This window comes from Monodelphis domestica, chromosome 3 (genome assembly GCF_027887165.1).
Source record: "Monodelphis domestica isolate mMonDom1 chromosome 3, mMonDom1.pri, whole genome shotgun sequence".
In the NCBI taxonomy this organism is placed as follows: Eukaryota; Metazoa; Chordata; class Mammalia; order Didelphimorphia; family Didelphidae; genus Monodelphis; species Monodelphis domestica.
This window is the reverse complement of record NC_077229.1, coordinates 405,953,249-405,968,513: the sequence shown is the minus strand read 5'-3', so window position 1 is coordinate 405,968,513 and position 15,265 is coordinate 405,953,249. Positions and strand designations below refer to the sequence as shown.

Genomic DNA, 15,265 nt, shown 5'->3' with positions numbered 1-15,265 from the left:
GTTTAATAACTAGTTGGGATTGGAGTTTTTCTCAGCTTCAGACCTGAGGCCAGGCCCCAGAAGCTGGCAGAGAGTTTGTCCCACTCCCATCTACTCTCGTTGTCCTAATTCAGAATCTTAGCAGTACACAGAAAGCAAACAAGAACAAATCTGACCTTCGGAGACCTGTGTCTTCCGGCTGAATCAAGAAGAGCATGCCACCCCAGACTGGGCTGAACAAGCTCCTCTCTCCTCCAACACCCGGAAGGCAGTTCCACCTCACAGGAAGGAAGGACTAGTCACAAGACCCAACTGCCACTCCCAGTTGGCCCTTCCCCCACACAAACTGTTAGTCTAGTTTCCTTTCCACATAAGGAAGAAACTATTTAACTTACTCCCTTATAAGAAAAATAGTAAAATCAGTTTTTAATTTATTTTGGTTGAGGAGAGAGGGGATTTGAGGAGGAGTGGGGTTTTTAACACCATATAGCAAAGGGGAAGAACTGAGGTCATTAAAATGATTCCCATTTGTTATCCTTTTTTTTTTTTGCACTAAATCTATGTTTATTATGTATGAAGGTATCCTTTATTCCTCTCCTGGCTTCCCTTTCCTTATCTTCTTATCAATCCTTATTTCCTCTATTTATAGATGATTTGCCCCCTACTTTTATTCCCAGAAGAATTCTTTATTAAAGACTTCATTGACTGGCTTTCCAAAGTACTACCACGGGCAGAGATGGGAGGCTAATAATGAACTGGGTGAAGAAAGAGAAGAAAGGTTGGGGCCATGTAGGGAACCAGTTAATGAATGCAAATACCATTTCTCCCATGTTCCTGATGATGGAATGGCTCATAGGGGCCTAGGGTGGGAGAAATACTGAAGCACTGCTTATAGCCTACAAATGAGGTATGCTCAGCAGAAGAGAATGTGTGGTCCAAGTAGACAGTCAAGTCCTCCACCTCGTCTTGCAGGTTATGGTAGAGCATGACTTCCTTGGGCTTGGGATCCTGGTGTCCCCATGACAGGCCTTGCTTCAGCAAAGTCTCTGGTAGCTGGGGACAACTAGGTGCCTCAGTGGATTGAGAGCCAGACCTAGAGTTAAGAGTCCTGGATTTCTATCTGGCTTCAGACACTTGCTAGCTTTGTGACCCTGCGCAAGTCACTGAACCTGCCACTCCAAGACCTTATTACTCTTTTGCATTGGAATAAATATACCATATTGATTCTAAAATGGATGGTATGGATTCGAAGAAACAACCTATGGGAGCTGCTCTAAGACTTTCCACATTTCCCATGGTGATGATGGCAGTAGCAGTGGCTCCTTGGACCCCTTGGTAGCTTCACTAGGTCCTGTTATATCACTGTGCATGGCAATGGGAGTGGTGGTGGGTCCTCTTGGGTCAGGTGAAATCCCAGAGCTAGAAGCAGTGCTACTACTAGACACAACAGACAGGGTAGAAGTAGTGGCAACCGTGGTGTTCTCTGCAGTGATTCCTGGAGCGATGATAGATCTGAAGATTGGGAAAGGATATAGCCAGCCCCAAACAAGTGGGTAGCCCACACAAGTGTCTCTGCTTGCTCAGACTGTCTGTACTGGCCCTCACCAGGACTCTCTCTGTGGAGCCACTTCCCTCAGCTCCTGTAATGGAGGTGGAGCAGAGTGGGGGGCTCACAAATAACTTGAATTTGCCCTCTGAGCACTAGAACTCAAACTTGAAAACCATCACCAACCCAATCTTATATATTACTAAATTTTGCATGTAATTTCCCCATTAGAATACAGATTCATTGAAGAGAAAAGACTATGTATTTGCCTTTCTATTTCTTGTACTTAGCACAATGACTGGCACTTGGTAAGCTTTTCACAACTGTTAGTTAACAGAATACTTGTTAACTGACAAAGGAGACAAATTCAAACTCTCTAATCACAAATCCAGAGTCCTTTGCACTATATCATAGCCCCCCTCCCCTCTCTTCTGTCTCTTGAGATTGGTCATGGGGAAAATAATTCCCTTTATTCTGATAAAGATGCCATTATTGGTCAAAATACTTTAAAAATTCCTTCAAGGGAATATCTTTCAGAGATGTCCAAAAAAAGCATCTATCTCATTTTTATAGACATAATTCTTTTCCAATGCAAAATGATGCAATTTGGTCACTTACCTTATTCTCTAGTCTCTCTAAATGCTCTCCAAATGAATTCTGGATGTTGCAAAAATTCTAAAATCAAATCCATCTCATAAAGAATGAAAATATATACACACTGAAGATATTTAAAAGAATAAGCAATTTTCTCTGGGGAATATTTCCTAGAAGAGAAGTCTTAGAAATATGGTAAGTGATAGCAGCATCCCATGAACAATGCTCTAGGGCCTCCCAAGGGCTCTCTGAAGGGACCATTCACTTGGACTTATCCATTCTGTTACCTAGGGTTTTTAGTTAGCTTCATTACTTTACTTGTAGTTGTTTAGTTTAATAGTTTTAGTTGGGTCCAACTCTTTGTGACCCCATTTGGGTTTTCTTGGTAAAAAGATACTGGAGCAGTTTGCCATTTCTTTCTCTGACTCATTTTACAGATAAGGAAACTGAGGCAAACAAGGTTAAGTGAATTGTGAGGGTCACACAGCTAGTAAGTGTCTGAGATCAGATTTAAACTGAGAAAGATGTGTCTTCCTGACTATAGGTCCAGCACCATATTCAGTGTGCCATCTAGTTATTCTTCATTACTTAGTAGCCACATCAAATTTTCTCTATATTCTCAGATTCAAGACTGAGTTAGTAGGCATTATTGCCTACCTAACACATAGCTCTTAGTAGATACTTTCCATTACACATTTATGATCCTATGGAATGATTGTTGATTGATTAGCAAGTGCTTGAATAAATCAATGTAAGACTAAAATGATGTTCCTTTGCAAAATGAGCTACTCTGGGATTCTTTTCTAGATCTTGTGGATTTTTATTGCCATCTACACCCACCCCTCACCCCAAATCCTTTTAGGCAATGTGGATAAAGCATTTTGGATCAAATCAAGATTAACTGTTCTAAATGGGGAACACTTCAGATAGGAGGAGGGAAAAAGGAAGAGAAACAACTCCTTGGGGATGTCTCATTCGTTCTGCAAAAGTTTTATTATTATTACTATTATAAGACAAATTGGAATGCAACTTAATTGAAAACATTACCAACCAGATGCAGAGAAAGAGAATAACAAGCCAATGTTAAAGTGTGTATTTATTTGGAGAATACCCTGCGAGCATAAAACATGCTTCAATTTTGAATTTTAAAAGACAAACTCCAGGCAAGGCCTGGAATGAGAGAGAGAAGAAATTAAAGTGTGTAATGATTTTTTAGTAGTTGTTTTTTTAAATGTCCTGCCTGTAGAGCTAACACCTAAGATCACTGAAATGGAAAGTCTTTTCTAAATACAATCTGCTTTCCCTGAGTTTGCTTTTGGCACTTTACTCAGGCTGTGTCTACACAGGCATGCTAGAAAATTGAGTTATTAACCAGTCCTTTTGATCAATATAGACAGCCCATATGGGTAATTCAAAACAGTAAGGATTCTCTTTTCCTTCAATAGCTGGCTGTTTTGCTTTGGTTTTGCCTGAATCGTCATGAAATTGCCTTAGTTCTCTGCCCTGTTTTATCGGTAGTCACAAAGTCTTTCCTGGGAGAGAGAAATAGAAGCAATTTCACTCTTTTTTGCATTTATTCAACAAGAATGTTGGGAAAACTTGCTAAATGGTAAAACTATATGATGCCATAGAAGAAACTACCTAGTCTTTGCTTGAATACTAATTACTTGTGTGACCTTACCTAATCTATATAGGCCTCAGTTTACTCATTTGTCAAATGAAGTTAGTAATACAACAATCTTGGGAAGAATATAGAGCAGGCAACAACCTGACAGAATAACTAAAACTCTATAGTTATATGATTGCTAAATAATTTTCAAGGCAATTTAACACACATTAAGAAAAAGGCATGAGGCAGTTAAGTAGCCAGGCCTGGAATCAGAAGGACCTAGGTTCAAACATAACCTTGGATACTTCCTAGCTGTGTAACTCTGGGAAAGTCACTTAGCATCAATTACCTATACCTTTCAAGAAAGAAAGAAAGAAAGAAAGAAAGAAAGAAAGAAAGAAAGAAAGAAAGAAAGAAAGAAAGAAAGAAAGAAAGAAAGAAAGAAAGAAAGAAAGAAAGAAAGAAAGAAAGAAAGAAAGAAAGAAAGAAAGAAAGAAAGAGAAAGGAAGGAAGGGAGGCAGGAAGAGAAGAGAAGAGAAGGAAGAAAGAGAAAGAAAGAGGCAGAGAAAGAAAGGAAGAAGTAAAGAAAAAAGAGAGAGAAACAACAGAAGAGGTACATTCTTACTCAGTGTTCTCAATCTAAGTAATAAAGCATTATTATGAATAGAACAAGTGACTAGCAAATATAAATCAATATGGAATGACTTCATGCATCTTGAATTAATTGGACTTGGTGTGAATATATGAAAATACTTATCAGTCATCAAGTTTCACAAATGTGCTATTATTCAATCTTTTCAGTATTGTCCAACTATTTATGGCCTCATTTTGAGGTTTTCTTGGCATAGATAATGCAGTAGTTTCCATTTCTTTCTACAGTTAATTTTACAGATGAGGAAACTGTGGCAAACAAAGATATGTGTAGGGTCACATAACTAGTATTGTGTGAGTCTGGATTTGAATTCACAAAGATGAGTATTCTTTACTCCAGACCTGGCCTGGCACTCTATCCACTGTGTCACATAGCTGCCTTCAGATTTTAATTATAGAAATATTTTAGTGTCTGCTATGTTGATTAGTGTACCATTCTCTTCAAAGGACTAGCTGGCATAGAAAAATTACATACCAAATATCTAAATTATATCAAAGATCTGAAGAGACAAAGCTGAGTTCCTTGAAAATGATGAATATAAAAAGGTATTTGTATCTACAGCCCTAACACAGTGGCTGGCACAAAACAGGCACTTAAGGAATGTTAATTGATAGACTAACTTAATACAAATAGAAGAAAGATGGGGGCAGAGGTTTCAAAATATTAGTATTTTTGTTTGTTAGTTGGGAAAGGCTTCTTTGCAAAGGTAGTATTTTAATAAAATTTTAAGGATTGGTGGAATCTTCCTCTCCCGTGTAGTATGGTGAAGAGAGAACTGAGTCTAGAATCAGGAATCCCTGAGTTCAAATGTAGCCTCAGACACTTCCTAATTGTGATCCTGGGCAAATCACTTCACCTGATTTGCCTCAGTTTCCTCATCTATAAAATGAGCTAGAGAAGGAAATGGCAAACAATTCCAGTATCTTTGTGGAGAAAGCCACAAAAGTAGTCACAAAGTGTTAGACACAACTGAGATAAATCAACAGCATACCCTTCTTCCTTTATCCAAATCAGCAAATCAGGGATTATATTATATATATATATAATATATGTTATATATACATTATATATATATATATATAAACACTGATCCTCAGATTGAAAGTATATGTATATAGATATAGCTATAGATATAGATAGATATAGATGAATATGTGCACGGGTGAAGTGAAAAATGAAGTAAAAACTAGAGAAGGCTGAAAGAATTAAATAATAAAGTCAAAATGAACAGAGAGCACCTAGCACCAGCATCACCTAGAAATTCTAGTTAATGAATATTTATAGATTTCAATGAAATGGATCAGAGTTCTTGAGGTGAGGGTAATGAGGAGAAAGGAAGTTGAAGAAGACAAGTGTGGTAAAAAGAAATGTTCCTAAAAACTGGTGATAGAAAAAGAAGGTTGTTCTTTCTTTCTTTGTTTTTCTTTTCTTCCTTTCTTCTTTCCTTCCTTTCTTCCTTCCTTCCTTCCTTCATTTCTTTCTTTCTCATTAGGCTATAAGCACTACAAAATTAGGGACTAAGCTTTGGAATCATAAAATGTCTGACCTGAAAGGTAAACAGATCATCTTGTCAAAATTGCTGAGTAAAGTGAAGCCAAGAGAGGTTGTGATTTTCTGGAAGGAGGTCTCAGGGTCACATAGTTAAATTTGTGGCTGGGCCTGGATTATAATTCAGATCTTCTGATAGCCAGTCCACTGATTTTGAATTATGCTGCTTAGTTCTCTACCCCACTCCCTCATCAGAATGCTAAAAAGTGATAGTAAGTGTTTGGATTAAATATCATCATTCTGGTCACCAGACTGTGCCTCAGTAATTCCCTATTAATCCTCTGAGTTTTATGATTGAGGAGATAAAAAAAGAAAGAAAAGAAAATTCAGAAGGCAAGAAGAGATTAATCCTCAGTCCAAGTTTCTTCTTTCTTTTAGAGGCCTGGGTTGCTTTGTACATAGCTTAGAAGAGTACCTAGCACACAGAAAGCTCTACTAAATGCATACTTACTGCCTAACTAACTATACTTCCTGATACTACTGGATAAGACCCCCATTTTGCCTTCCAAAGTAAACTCTATTTTTTTAACTTGAAGTTGGGGAGTGGAAATCAAATCTGTGATTTCATAGGCTCATAAAAATAGTCTTCCAAAGTTTCCTGGGTATTGAGAGGTTAAGTGATTTGCCCAGAATCACACAGCCTTAAAGTATTATTCCTATCTGCTATGCCAAGCTGTCTCTACTTCAGTCTAATCATGATTTTTTTTTCAATTGCAATAGCTAGAAAAACTGCATTCCTTTGCCATGGTGACTAACACTGAGATCCAATTCAAGAAGCATTTATTAAGCACTCCCACCTTCAGAAATTGATATTCCTGGTTCGTGAAGAAGCAGATGAATGGCAAACTTGAAAGGCTGAATGAAAAAAAAAACACCCCAGTATTTCTGTGGTAGAAGATCTGAACTAGAATCCCACCTCTAATATTTACCAGATGGGTGACCACAGTTCAGTTTCTTGATCTGTTAAATGGGGAGAATGACACTTTGATTACCTATTCTACAAGATTGTTGAGATGAAAGCATTTTATGACCCTTAAATTACTACAGAAATAACATGCCTATAATAATTTTAATAATTATTAAAACCTTATTAGCCTCTCAAAATAGAGCCAGAAAGGTGATTGATCAGCCAGCCAGAGGAGAAAATGCCAAGAGTGGTGGCAGGTAAAGGAGGTGCTCAATAGAGTAAGGGGCCTGAGAGGGGGTGGTTGAGACAAGCCTTCTGACTTCAAGAGACTCCAGACCTTTGTGTCACATTCCAAAAAGAGCCCCCCAAAAGACTATAGCCTGAAAGAGTAGAGAAAAAAAAAGTTTCTCAAATTAGGAGATTTCACCAAAACATATTCTTTTATAGTTTGAAAAATAAGGATGTAGAAGTGCCAAGACTCTCTTTCTTCATAGCCTAAATGATTTGAAATAAAGTTTGCTCCCTTTCTCTCTCTGAATTAGAAAAAATCAAATGACAATACAAAAACTTAAAAAAAGAAAACAGCTAAAAAGTTAGATCCCCACCCTTGCATAAAGCCTCTATTTTACTTCTGATATTGGGTCTCTGCCTCCTCTTTGTTTCATCTGGTAAAGAAAAGCATCTGGAGAGTGAGATTGTCCACATTTTTCCCATATAACTGCTTCTCTATACTCACAGAGCTATCACCTTGGTTCAGATTCTCTCTTTCCTCAATTATTAAAAAACAAACAGAAAAACCCTTACCTTTCATCTTAGAAATAATATTCTGTATTGGTTCCAAGGCAGAAGAACAATAAGGGATAGGCAGTGGGGTTAAGTGATTTGCCCAGGATCACACAGCTAGCAAGGGTCTGGGGCCAAATTTGAACTCAACTACCTGTGCCTAGTCCTGACTCTCAATCCATCCTCTTTACCAGAGGTCTCAATCTACTTCCCTTGAGTCACAAGCATCAGTAAAACTCTTTCCTGGGAGCTGGAAACAGATTAAAATGTAATTGGGAAATATTCCTTTAAGTACAATACAATATAGATAATACTAATTTGTGGTTTTCTAAATTATTGTGCAGCCATAGGATTCCATTTCTATTTTGAGTTTGACACCACTGAGGTCTATACAACTGAAAAAGCTGTTTTCCTTCTCTAATTATCTCACTACTCAAGAGAGTGGGATGGAGAAAGGAGGGGACAGAGATCTATTAAGCTCCTACTATATGTCAAACATACCACTAAGTCTTTTACAAATATTGTCTCATTTGATCTTGACTGCCTCTAGGATAAAAAATATATTTAAACCCCTTCACAAACTGTTTTTGTTTTTGCTACTTCCCTTTTCTCTTCACTCAGATTTTCACTGGTTAAGATATAAACATTTTGGGGGTGGCTGGGTGTCTGAGATTGAGAGTCAGGCCTAGAGATGGGAGATTCTGGGTTCAAATCTGGCCTCAGACACTTCCCAGATGTGTGACCTTGGGCAAGTCACTTAACCCCCATTGCCCAGCCCTTACCACTTTTCTACCTTGGAACTAAAACCAAATATTGATCCTAACACTGAAAGTAAGGATTAAAAAAGAGAGAGAGAGAGAGAGATGTCTTTATGTGTTTTAAAAATTTGCACCCTGGGGACTTCATTTCCCAGCATTCTTTACTCTTCCTGAGTTCCTTTCTCATGTGTCCCTTGTGTTGCTCCCAGGCATGGGTTTGTTAAAAAATTTGCTGAAACCCAAAATGTAGGGCTTTTTGCTTTGGCTGGAGCCCGGCTTGTGGGTCTCTGACTCTTTGCTCTGCTCACTGGGCTGAAGGAACCCCTTTGTGGTTATTAAATTCTATAAATTTAAATACTTGAAGTATTCATTCATTTATAATCTTACATCTTCTTTGTATTTGTATCCTTGCTGCCTTGGACAGTGTCTGGAGCACAGAAAACACTTAGTAAATTATTGTTGATTTGCTTATTCCAGTATATGTCTGTCTCTCCAATGAATCCTTTACCCTGTTGACTAAATATTTTTCCTGTTGTACTCCTTTGATTATGCTACTCCCCTACTCAAAATCCCTGACTTTCTAATTAAAAAGCATAAATGTCTATTGTCAGGATTCAAGTTTGTGGCCCTTCTGGCTACAACCCACCATTAAAATCTTGATTCACAAAATTGGTCTCCATATCCTCTATGTAAAGTACAGCCAAACTCTCTCTCTTGTTCCCATTTTTTCACTTATGTTGTTCCCAGTGCTTTGAGTGGACCCACCTCCCCTTACCTCTGTCTCTGGAAATTTATCCTTTCTTTGACCTTAAAGTCCAATTGGGATGTCACCTCTGCCAGTCTCTCCTGACCACACCAATGAATGCTCCAGGAAGAAGGAGTGACTTCCTTCTCCAACTTTTTATTACAGGGTTGGAGGGTGTCTTTGGCACCTGCAGATTGGTTCTTTGTAATGCCATCAAATACAATTGTCCTATAAATCACAAGTTTTGTGTAGTAGGTATATTTACTTTCTCTGCCCTGGTAAAATGAATTGAAGTGAAACCAGGGAACTTCTTGATGTCCAGGCTCCCTCTTTTCTTTAAACAAAGAGTATATTTCCTGCCCCACCTTTCTCATATAAATACTGTTTTTCTTTTAAAAAATAATTTGTGATTACTTTCATATATGAGGAATTCTAGTGAGGAAAATCCCTCTGCCAATTTAGATCTGCTCAAGCTTTGCAACTTAGAATCTCAGAGAATTTCCTGGGTTTCCTTAGGGGTTAATTCAAGATCACAGGGTCACACATGAGTGTGTATCATACACAGGAATTGAACCTATGTCTTTTGTTATTCACTCTATCATGCTTCCTCTTTCTATCTCTCCTTCTCCTTTTCTCCTTCTCCTTCTTTGTCTGTGCTTAACTGTCTCATCCCTCTCTCCCTTCTCTTTTTGCCTCATTTTATTTCTTCTATTCCTCTCCCTTCTCTTTTCTGTCTCTCCCTCCTTCTATCTCTATCTCCTCTCTCTGTCTCTTTTTCACCTTCCTTCCCTCTCTCTCCTTTTCCCTCTGTCTCCCCTTCCCTTCTGTCCCCCTCCCTTATTCATTCTCTGGGCATTCATATTTTATACCAGATACCAGCTGCTTAAAAAAATAAACTCTTCCCATCTGTAAATTGACAGAAAAGCTCAGTCTTGCCTCTCTCTGTGTGCCTTGGCCAGATTTTGGGATTTGGGGGAACCTCTGGGAGACTTGGGTTAGGTAGGTGAGGAAAAGACTATTCAGAGGGAATGAGGCCATCAAAGAAATGGTTCAGAAAAGGTCACATAGGCAGGATGCATCAGAGGAGGAATAGCATAGAAATAAAATGGGATCGTAGATTAAAATGGGCTTTGGGAGAAATATAAAAGCACTATACAAATTCCAGGTGTTTGTTGTGTCTGGTATCAGCAAACAGGAGAGTCTATCAGGGTTTCTCATGATGGGTTATTGCTGAACAAGGGCTCTGGGTAAAAATCCCATGCTCGAAAATTATGACAGCCTACAGTAGCAACCAGGGCTCAAAGAGCAAAGAAAGCGCTAAGGGGTCCCCTGGCATGTATGGAGAACCATATTCATGTTATTCTCGCATTTAAAATGTCCCAGTCGACAGGGCTGGACTGAATAAAAGGAAGGGTCTAGGTTTTCTGTTGTGAACAGCATGATGGAACCAGACCCTAAGAAGGCGGAACTCATCATAAGAGGAAAGAGTGTATAAATATATATAAAAGTTAGAAAAGCCTAAAAAGAAACTTTGCCTACATTGTAATTTGGCGAAGGCATCTTTCCCACCCCCACTTCCAATCTCCCAGGATTCTGTTAGGGACTCAGAATCCATGTCACCCAGCAGCAGGCTTCTTCCCCATTTTTATCTTCTCCCTGCTGATGAGGCGAGGGGAACTGTGAGAACTGTATTTCCAGAAAATACCATATGCTTTGCTCACAACAGAATCTATTCACAAAGGCGAAACTTTGAAGAGAAGCTGTTACCCAGTAAGCTGCTCTGTGCCTTAGCTGTCTGTGTGGCAGCCTGGATTGAAGCTTCCCTATGAGTAGAGCCACGAGACCAAACATTGCTCCCCCTCCGAAAATAGCTGATCTCATTTTCTCTCCAGCAATACGTCTGTCTGTCCAGGTTCACCACTTCTCAGAAATTGAGAGACCTTCCTCTGCTCTCCTTTTCCCTTCCTGTTATTTTAGTCCGTCTTTGATCCAGGCTTAGGATGCTTCAAGACTACACAGCTTTAATTAAACCTTTCCATAAACTCAGAAGCTTCAAAAGAGAGCAACAAAGCTTTCACATCCTCTCTGCCCAGAGCCAGTATCTCAGGCATCCGGCAGAGACAGCCCAGTGCTGATTAGCTCTGGCTCCCCATTCAGCCTGATGTACGGAGGGCAGATTGACTGGGACCTGGGGGAAGAGCACTGAAGTCAGGATTCTTCCGCCTCCCCCAAGAGAAGAAAAGACAACCAACGGCATTACCAGGGCAAGAAAGGGGACGTGCCCCTTGAAGATAGGGTGCGATCCTGGCATTTTCACACTGAATTCCAGGGGGTTCACGTGTCACCATTCACCTCAGGCAGTTCCAGAATTATGTGGATAAAGTCAGAGTCAAGAGTTTCAACAATCAATAGATAAATACCCAAGCATTTATTGAATAGCTTTAGGTCATCAGCATCTGTGAGGTGCTCACATAGATGGAAGAGGAGAAATTCTATTTCTTGCCCTTTAGAAATTTAGCATTATTGGGGAGGCAAACCTAGACACATGAAACAGAGAGTAATATAAGGCAGTATCCATTCAAGTCCTAAATTGTGATGTGCAAGCCATGAAGAGTCAGAGAAGGGAAAAAAATATATCATGATGACTTCGTGGGGTCTGTACAATTTGAAACCTCATCTGGGTAGAGAGAAGGAGGATCAAGATTTTTTTTAAACCCATACACTGTATTGTTTCTAAGGCAGAAGAGTGGTAAGGACTAGGCAATGGGGGCTAAGTGACTTGCCCAGGGTCACACAGCTAGGAAGGGTCTTAGGCCTCATTTGAACCCAGGACCTCCTGTCTCTGGGCCTGGATCTCAATCCACTGTGCCACCTAGCCACCCCCAAAGACTTCTTTTTTTAAAAGATTTTATTTTCCCAATTACATGTAAAAATTTTCAATGTATGTTTTCCAAAATTATAAGATCTAAATTTTCTTCCTTCCTTGTCCCTCTCTGAGATGCAATTTAATCTGGAAGATAAGACTTCTTGAGAGCTCCCAGGGGGTGGATTTTAAATTGGAAATGGATGAAAGTATGAGTAAATGAACTGAGATTAAAAAGTACATGGTGAATAGGGAAAACAAGGCTACAGAGGCACTTTGAATGAGAGGAACATATATTTTAAACTGGAAAAGGTCTAAAGAGTTTGTTGAGTGATATATTTAGACTCAAAAAAATTAAGTAGCCAATTCAAAGTTACATACAATATAAATGGTCTTGAATGCCAGTCTCGTGAGGTGAGATTTTAATTTAAGCAACCCATGGAGATTTTTCAAAAAGAGAGAAATAATATGGGTTTTGATTTCTGTGTGTTTTATTTGTCTATGCTTTATTCTCAGGCCAAATACTGGGCCCCTCAGAAGTCCATGCCAGTTAGTCACAAAAAGGTCAAGCAAAAAATAAATACATAGATATGCACAAACCTATTCTTTAAAAGAAAATATATCCCCAGTTCTTAACCCAATTTCTTGAATACAGTAAGTGCTTAATAAATGTAAGCTAAATAGAATTGAATTGTATTGCAGACAAGAAACTCATAATTTATAATAACTGTTAATAGTATGTTGATGCTGTCATCCCTGTAGTAAAAGGACAGCAGTTCCCTGATGCTTAATTAAATTTTAAAAAATCTAAGAAATAATCATTTATAGGGTAGTTATTTTGACCTCAGTACTCACAGTGCAGGCACTGTGCAGGGCAAAAAACGAGAGACAAAAAAAAAAAAACAAGAACAACATGGTACTCTTCCATGTATAAGTGCTAAGAGAACCTTGTGTGAAATAGTTAAGAATTTCTATAGGTGGAGGTCAAGATAGTGATTGAATTAGGGGAGTCACTGATTTCACTGATGGGCCCTGGGATTCCTCTTGAAGGAAAAAAAAAATAGGATTTAAGATAGTATTTAAGAAGAAAATATTCCATGCTTTGGGATAGAATAAGAAGAATTGGGAGGGAGTTTCTGGGGAATGATCAGAGGACTGGAATGACTAGACAATTATATTGTTAGAGTGTTTGGTGTGCATGGGGCCACACTAACAAGGAAATGGAAATTTACCACCCCACCCCACCATAATTAGACTTTCATCTGGTCAAGTAAAGGCACCTCTCTGAGTCACCAAGTACTGAAGTTGAGCAGATGCTGTACATAAGAACAGAATACCATGAAAAGAAGACCTTGCAGAGGATGAATGAAAAGAGAATCCAGGAGCCACATAATTGAAAGGGAGGGAGGTGAGTCAGACATTGTATGTCCTAAGGAATCACACACAGTGTAGGCAGTTCACTGATCTGTATCAACACATTAATGATTTATGTAGCTTTTAATTTACAACACAGACATATCTAAAATAATCAGGTAGAAGTAGGCATTAAAAATTCACTGCATGGGTCATAAAATGATTAGTTATTCAAGTGACTTCAAATTTGTATTTCATTAAGGAATAATTTTAATTTACTTTTAAACAGTTTATATACAGAGATTTAGGAACTCTTGCAAGACGATTATGCATACTCTAGCTTTTATGTCTCCAATATATTTGAGACACTTGCATCTTCCTTTTTCTTCCTTGTAAGCAGTTTTAATTTGTTTGAAAGCATATCCAAAAAATATGGCTCAATAATTTAGCAAAAACAGCTTTAATTTACAGAAAATGCTTAGTATTTCTTTCATTATTATTTCTATTATATACTATTTATGTTTGAACATGGATCTAGGATGGGGAGAGACTCTGATCAAAATGAAATGGAAAGCTCTAAGCATCCTTCAAACCCCCACCATCTCCCAAATCCAATATCCCATTTCAAAAGATGGTTCACATCACTGACTAGGATATCCAGAAGGGGCCTTCGAGATGATCATTGAATCACAAGATTACAGAATATCTGAGCTGGAAGGGACCTCAGCGATGACCTACTCTGACCTTCTTTTTACACATGAGGAAATGAGACCCAGATATGGAAAATCACTTACCAAAGGTCGCATAATGAGTCTTGGCAGCACACCCAGCACTAAAACCCAGGTCTCCCAACTCCCAGCTCAGTATTTCTCTGCTACTGCATCACTGAAGTATATCAGCTCCATCTTAGCAGTTGCATCTGTCTCTACCGTTAAGGAGCCGACTTGCTGGTTCACTGCAAGTGTTTATTTTCTGCCTCCCATCTTGATCAAATACTGCGACAATCTGTAAAAACAATAACCAGGCTAGGGGCAGTTTAACTCCAAATTAATCTTGTCTAGGCTATTAAGCACCTAGTTTCTCTGGTTTCTGCAAAGCTCTCACAATAAACATTTTCAGATGTCTCTCTCAACTCTGAAAACGAACACAATTATGTCAGAAAGCATAGCCATTACCAACCTTATCTGGAAGGCAATGTAGCTTCATCATGTAAGTAGCCCCTCTGTGTTCTGTTTCTTAACTAGCTCTTTATTCACTTCCATGCCCTACCCTGGATCTCTGTAGCTTTTGCCTTAAACGGACGTCTGTCATGTGGAACTTTATTGAGGGCTTTCTGAAACTCCTGATAAATCATGTTGGATGCATTGACACTGTCAACCTTGTCTGTACCCTTCTCAAAGTCAAAGAAGTTTGGCAGAGTTTTACTCCAGCAAAGCCGTGCCTTCTCTTTATCTCCCTTTAGAAGATGATAACTCTTGTACCTTCCACGCTGAACAAAGTTTCTATTTTTGACACAAGTTATAAATGCCAAGTTAAATGATCCAGTGAACATTTACTTAAAATATGTAACTGGCGATACATAAGTTATCCATGCCAGGCTAATGTTCCCTGTGTCTGTCAACTCTCCGTATTACTTCTAAATTCTCCTGCCTCAGATTCCCATTTTGTCCTTAAAAATTAAGGATGGCAAATGACAATTTAAACATTGAGTTATACATTAGCACTTTCAGCGATGTGCCAAATATCCTAAAACCAGACTTGAAAGTCTCGCGGCAGATACTGCTATCTCTCTACTTTTGCCATCTGGAGCTCATCATGGCTACGTCAGTGATCACTTTGAGAAGAGTCCTATGACTCTCTTCTAGCAGAAAAGATGTTAGAACTAACTTTTCTCCAGGCTTTCAGACACAGGCTCTTCTGCCATGTCT

General features: G+C 38.8%; 1 long non-coding RNA gene across 1 annotated transcript in view; it reads right to left on the bottom strand.

Moving 5' to 3' along the window:
* The window catches only part of LOC103101926 (uncharacterized), a 95,755-nt gene extending 81,084 nt beyond the window's left edge, over positions 1 to 14,671 (bottom strand). The window contains exons 1-2 of the long non-coding RNA XR_001628566.2: positions 14,517 to 14,671; positions 14,132 to 14,342 (exon numbers count right to left, since the gene is read on the bottom strand). This is a non-coding gene — a long non-coding RNA (uncharacterized LOC103101926). The remainder of the gene's footprint in view (positions 1 to 14,131; positions 14,343 to 14,516) is intronic.
* Between the last annotated feature and the right edge of the window lie 594 nt (positions 14,672 to 15,265).